The sequence below is a fragment of the Gekko japonicus genome, unplaced genomic scaffold (genome assembly GCF_001447785.1).
Source record: "Gekko japonicus isolate JY-2015 unplaced genomic scaffold, Gekko_japonicus_V1.1 scaffold181, whole genome shotgun sequence".
Lineage (NCBI taxonomy): Eukaryota > Metazoa > Chordata > Lepidosauria > Squamata > Gekkonidae > Gekko > Gekko japonicus.
The window spans coordinates 1151042-1157157 of record NW_015171507.1 but is presented as its reverse complement, the minus strand read 5'-3'; the positions used below and the strand labels follow the sequence as shown (position 1 = coordinate 1157157).

Sequence of the window (6116 nt, the reverse complement as noted above, 5' to 3'; positions counted from 1 at the left end):
CATAAAATGTAATGCGAGGTACCAGAGACATAAACTGTATGAAGGACAGCAGCTGGTAAGCCCTGATTCGGTGTATCCTCGCTGGGAGGCCTCACGGGCTGGGAGGGGGGTGGAAAGGAAAACCATATGGGCAGACTGGAGAGCCAGCGGTGCAGCACTGGGCAGATGTTCCTCTGCTGCTTGACTGCTGCAGACGAGGTTGTTCCACCGTGCTGAAGCCACATTCAGAGCGGCTTTGCCCATTCCACCTCAAGCAGTCTCCTGTTCCCTCCGTTGCACCAGTGGCTCGTGGGCCGCATAAGAGCCCTGGGTGGGCCGGTTCCAGCCCCCGGGGCCTTATGTTTGACACCCCTAGGCTAGATGGCCATCTGACAGCAATGCTGATTCTTAGGCAGATCAAGTGCTTAGTTCTCATGGCCCTTCCTTACACGCCCAGGGGAATGCTGATGGCCACTTTGGGGCCAGTTTTGCTGGAGATCCTGGAGGGTTTTGGGGGTTTTTTTTAGCCCTCTTCTGGGCATAGAGCAGGAGTCCACTGGGGTGTGTGTGTGGGGGGAGGTATTTGTGAATTCCCTGCCTTGTGCAGAGGGTTGGGCTAGATGACCTTGAAGGTCCCTTCCCGCTCTGTGATTCTAGGGGGCTGTGTTCTATAGCAAAACACGTTCTTCAGGGATTGCATCTGATAAATGGGAACTCTTTCGCTGGGGTGCAGGCTTGACGGTGCTCGCGCTTCCTCTCCACCTGCTTTTCAAGGCCTCCCTTTCTAGCTGTGACGGGCTCCCTGACGCGCCACTTGTTCCCCCGGACCAGCCTGTGGGAACACAGGCTGCCGCTGCTGAAAAGATTCCAAGGGTGGTGATGCAAGACCCGGCCACTGGGTGGCTTCGCCGGCCGTGCAGCACACTCCAGCCTCATTCCAGCTGCTGGCGGAGAGGTCTTTTTCTTGTATTGCACCGAAGCCTGATTTAAATGGCACCAGAGTTTCCCAAAGCTCAGCCCCGGGACCAGTGTATGAAAGGGCTCCTGAGCGCCTGCAGAGTCTCATTTCTGTGCTGCTGAGCAGCTACAGAATCCCCACATGTCAGAGGGGGGAGGGACTTGGGCATGTTTTGTCTGGAGAAGAGGAGGTTGAGAGGGGGCAGGATGGCTCTCTTGAAGTGTCTGAAGGGCTGTCGCTCAGAGGAGGGCAGGGAGCTGTTCCTGTGGGCAGCAGAGGAGAGGACTCGCAAGAATGGGTTTAAATTAAGGGCGGGAAGGTACCGGCGGGATCTTAGGAAGAACTCTTTGACAGTCAGAGCTGTGCAGCAGTGGAATCAGCTGCCCAGGAAGGTGGCGAGCTCCCCCTCCCTGGCTGTCTTGAAGCAGCGGCTGGACAAACATGTGTCAGGGATGCTCTGGGCTGATCCTGTATTGAGCAGGGGGTTGGACTAGATGGCCTGTGTGGCCCCTTCGTGATTCTGTGATTCAAGGGAGTGGTATTTCTAACCGGAGTTGACACACACACACCCGGGCACCATTTCCCCCAGAAGTGAAGCACTGGAGAGATCTCTGGCGAGATCGCCAGGCGCATGTCAGCTGCTTGAAATCCCTGCCCATTTAAGATCAGGCAGCAGTATGGGCGCTTCCATTGCCATGTGTGGGAGCAAACTTTCGCGTACGTGCCCACCGACCAGCTTTTGCAGTGGTTGGGGGGGGGTGTTCACTGGCATGCAACTAATTTCTTTTAAGGTTTCAAAGCACTTCGTAGAAACATAGAGCTGGAAGGGACCTCAAGGGTCATCTAGTCCATCTTCCTTTACAATGCGGGAAATCCACAGTTACCTCCCTCCCCCACTCCCCCCAGTGACCCCCTTCTCTATGCCCAGAGGAAGGCAAAAAACCTCCAGGATCCGTGGGCCAATCTGGCTGGGAGGGAAATTCCCTCCTGACCCCAAAGTGATGGTCGGCATGTAGAAAAGGGCCACGAAACTCAAGCCCTGGCTCATCCCTTCCTGCCTTCCCTCTCTCAATTTGTCATGTACATTGGCCAGATCCTGCCGCTCCATCCGCCAAGCGGAAGTGCTTTCCTCCGGCGGAAGGAGCCTTCCGTTGACAGTGGATGCTGTTCTGAGTACCTTGCATCAGAGAAAGGCTTTTTTTGCTACCTCTGCTGGTAGAATGGATCGGCCATTGATCCGGCCATTGATCTGCTACTTTTGTTTTATTTTATTATTTGCATTTATATGCCGCCCATCCTGCGAGCAGGCTCAGGGCGGGTAACATCCTTATAATAAATACAAGTTTCAGTTTAAAACACGATAAAACATTATAACAGTTAAAACAACTGGTACAGCTTGAAGCAGCGTCAGTTGGCGATAAAGTTCTGGCCCGATAGTGCAGTGAGTTTCTCAGGCCAGTTGTCGGTGGTCAGTAAACAGACGGGTGACAGCAACCTCAGGGAGGCCATAGATGGGCGCCCGCTGCCTCAGCCAAAGGCCTGGTGGAAGAGCTCCGTCTTGCAGGCCCTGCGGAATTGAAGGAGATCCCGCGGGGCCCTGGTCTCAATAGGGAACATGGTCCACCAAGCTGGGGCCAGGACAGAGAAGGCCCTGGTCGAGGCAAGATGGGCGTCCTTCGAGCCAGGGACCGCCAGGGGGTGTTGATCTTTTGAGCATAATGCTCTCCGGGGCATATATGGGAAGAGGCAGTCCCTTAGATATGTTGGTCCCAGCCATTCACAAAACGTGGGGGGAAAGAGCCCTACTCTTGCCGGGGGCTTTTGAGGGGGTGGGGGAGGTGCCGGAACTCTCAAGAGGGAAATGAAATGTTCAACCTGCTGAAAACTCACGAACTTTTAAACGTTTTAAAAAAGAATTTTGTCGAAGGGGTTCCTGAACTCCGTTCCGGCGCGTTCCTTCCAGAAAGAAAGCCCTGCATTTTGCCCTTTTTGAATTATTTGGGAGGGTAGCCATGTTGGTCTGCGGAAGAAGAGCACGATTCAGATACAGTAGCATGTTAGAGTGCAGCAAGAGTTTTGGGGTTTAAACTTTCGAGAGTCCAGAGTGTGTCAGGTGACCCTTCTGTATGGTCCCCGTGGTTTCTGTGGTGCCGAACAGCTACGGAATCCCCACAGGTCAGAGGGGAGGGGGGGTGTTAATGGTGTGTGTGTTGTGACTCTTGAACCTCTGAGGGCTGCTGTTTTTGTTTACCCAGTGGGGGACCCAGAGCACCTTATGGGACTCCAAGGGTCAGGAGGTCCGACCACCTCTGCCCCATAAAAGGTTGAGGCGGAGAGATCTGTGGCTGGCTTAACGCCCTCCGCTAAGTTCCAGCCAGCAGTGGGATTTGAAAGGACGGCTGGCTGGTTCACAGCTCACAGTGCAATCCCAAGGTCACTTTCTTGGGAGTAAACCCCACTGAATAAACATAAGCAGGATTTAGAGTAGACCTGCTAAGGACTGCTCGCAACTACGCGTAAGACGCTTCCCCCATTCTACCATGAAAGCCCCGCTGTTAGCCTTGCTTCCGAGCCCTACCTCGCTTAGCAAGGATGTGATCTTGTGAGAGTTGTTGGGGTAATTCCTCCAGAACTGCTGAAACTTAGATGGTTAATTCCTGTTGTAAGCCAGTGGGCCAAGCGACTAAGGCCTGATTGTTGATTGTGCTGAGGGTACCTTATGTTGAAGCTCTAAATAAATCTGGTTGTGATCATTATCAACTACGATGCTCACGGTTCTGTACTCAAAATTGTCTATCCCACTCTTCATCCAAGCAGGTCATGGTAGTGTATGTAGTTCTCCCCATTTTGTACTCACAACAACCCTGTGAGGTAGGTGAGGCTAAGAGAGCGAGTGACTTGGCCAGGGTCACTTAAGAAGAACTGAGGGGGGTGGGATTTCAACCTGGGTGTCTGTTGCTCAGGTCTTACTCAGACTGCAACACCATGCTGGCTTGTAATGTAGATAAGAGTGCCTCGTTGAGGAGGAGCACGTGTGGAAGGCAGATGAAGCCATTCCTTGATTGGTCTGTAAGTCCAGTGAGTTATTACAGTGGGCAGGACGTAAGAACATAAAAAGAGCCATGTGGGATCAGACCAGTGAGGGTCCATCTAGTCCAACATCCGGTCTCACACAGGGGCCAACCAGTTTCTCTGGAGGGCCAACAGCTTAAGAACATAAGATGAGCACTGGTGGATTAGACCAATGGTCCATGTAGTCCAGCATCCTGTCTCACAGGGTGGCCAACCAGTTCCTTGGAGAGCCAACAAGATAAGAATACAAAAAGGACCCTGCTGGATCAGACCAGTGGTCCATCTAGTCCAGCATCCTGTCTCCCACCATGGCCAACCAGTTCCTTTGGACAGCCGACAACAGGGCAGAGAGGCTGAGGCCTTCCCCTGATGTTGCCTCCTGGCCCTGGGATTCAGAGGTTTAATGCCTCTGAATGTGGAGGTTCCCCTCAGTCACCATGGCTAGTAGCCATTGCTAGACTTCTCCTCCATGAATCTATCAAATTCCCCTTTAAAGCTGTTTATTCCTTTGGCCATCACTACTGAGTAGCTAACCCTCGTTTAGCGGTTTTGAATTTATTTATTTATTTAATTTACATTATTCCTGGTCCACCTTTCTCACTTGGACTCAAGGTGGATTACACAGGAGTGAGTCAACACAGTCAAACAGGATGGGGCATTCAATAAACAGTAAACATTCGGTCAGGTTTTGTGAATGTAATGGAAGAGAAATAGAAACGGTTGATGTTGGAGTTTCTTATGAAAAATTGCGATTCAGCAGAGAAAAACAGCTTAGCAATGCCAGAGTGCAATAATCAGACTCAGAGTCCATGTGTGTTTAAAATATAAAAGTTTTTACTACATTCTAGCACAGGGAAAGGTAACTGGGAGGAAAATAACAACAGAGCTAATCCCTACATCTTCACTCTACAAAGGACGAGACTAGAAGAGCTGCAATGGCCACTCTTACACGCTTCTTGTTGAAACAGAACAAAAAGGGGAAGAGGAGCCATAAAATGCAAAGACACTTTGACACTTTGCTTCCAATCAAACTCCTGGAACAGAAAGAATTTTCCCGGGCTGGGGGACCTAAACTAACATTGGTTTACACAAAAGCATGTGATTTCCTGTAACAACAAAACAGACATTTAAGCCAATATATACTGAGTGTTTTTATCTTGTAATACCCAACAGTTGAGCACGTACTCTTACACTGTAAATTGTTAAATGACATTCGAATGGAATTTATAGAAGCCCCCCTTAGGTTGGTAGTAGGCCAACCGGATAGAAACAAGGTACATTATCTCCTTGCTTCACAAGACCCGGAGATCATTGAACTGACCGCTAAGTTTCTTCATGGTTTTATAAAACGGAAGAATGACTCTGAGCATATTAACGATTCTTAATTTATAATTTTAAAACTTAAGTTTAAAAGTTTAGATTTCAATTTATTGTACGACTTAGCTATCTTCTGCATAGTCAAGTCTATCTTGTGACAACTTGAGGTATCTTATAGGCCTGACATATCCTTGGAATGGTTTACCACGATTATCTATTTATAATCTCTACTGGATTGTTTTAATATTGGGAAATCTGTATTTTAATATTGTATGCCAATAAAAGGTATTTGATTTGATAAACAATGAAATAGGATTATGGTGGTAGATCCAACCAGGGGAGTCTAAGAACAGAACGGAAGCAAAGCGTAAATGTCAACAGGACACTGAAATGGTGTAGAATCCCATAGCTGTATCTTGATTTCAGCAACAACTAGAGTAGTTATTTTTCCAAGTAACTTTGTGAACAGTTTAGTGCAGTGCAACTCTGCTGCCTGCGTAGAAAAGCCCTCTTGAATGATTCAGTCGGATGCATCCCCCCCCCAGTTGCTCGAGGTCCTGTGTTCTTATTCTGCCACTGTGTCCGACTTCTAATCTCCAGACTGTTTTTGCTTTCCTTCCTTCCTTGGCTTCCTGTGGCTTCAGCGTAAAGCAAAGTGAATTTATCGGGCAGTTAAGTCCCCACCGCCGGGGAGGCCGCCGTTCAGCGGAAAGGTCATCTTTTGTTTACAGCCCGGCTGCGGTGACAGCGGTGCCTCTTCCTAGTCCTCTAGACATGTGCCCTTAGTGCG

The 6116-nt window shown here is 49.7% G+C and overlaps 1 protein-coding gene across 1 annotated transcript in view; it reads left to right on the top strand.

Moving 5' to 3' along the window:
* NCOR2 (nuclear receptor corepressor 2) overlaps positions 1-6116 on the top strand; it is a 332048-nt gene that overhangs the window by 81364 nt on the left and 244568 nt on the right. The gene's annotated exons all lie outside the window — the stretch shown is intronic.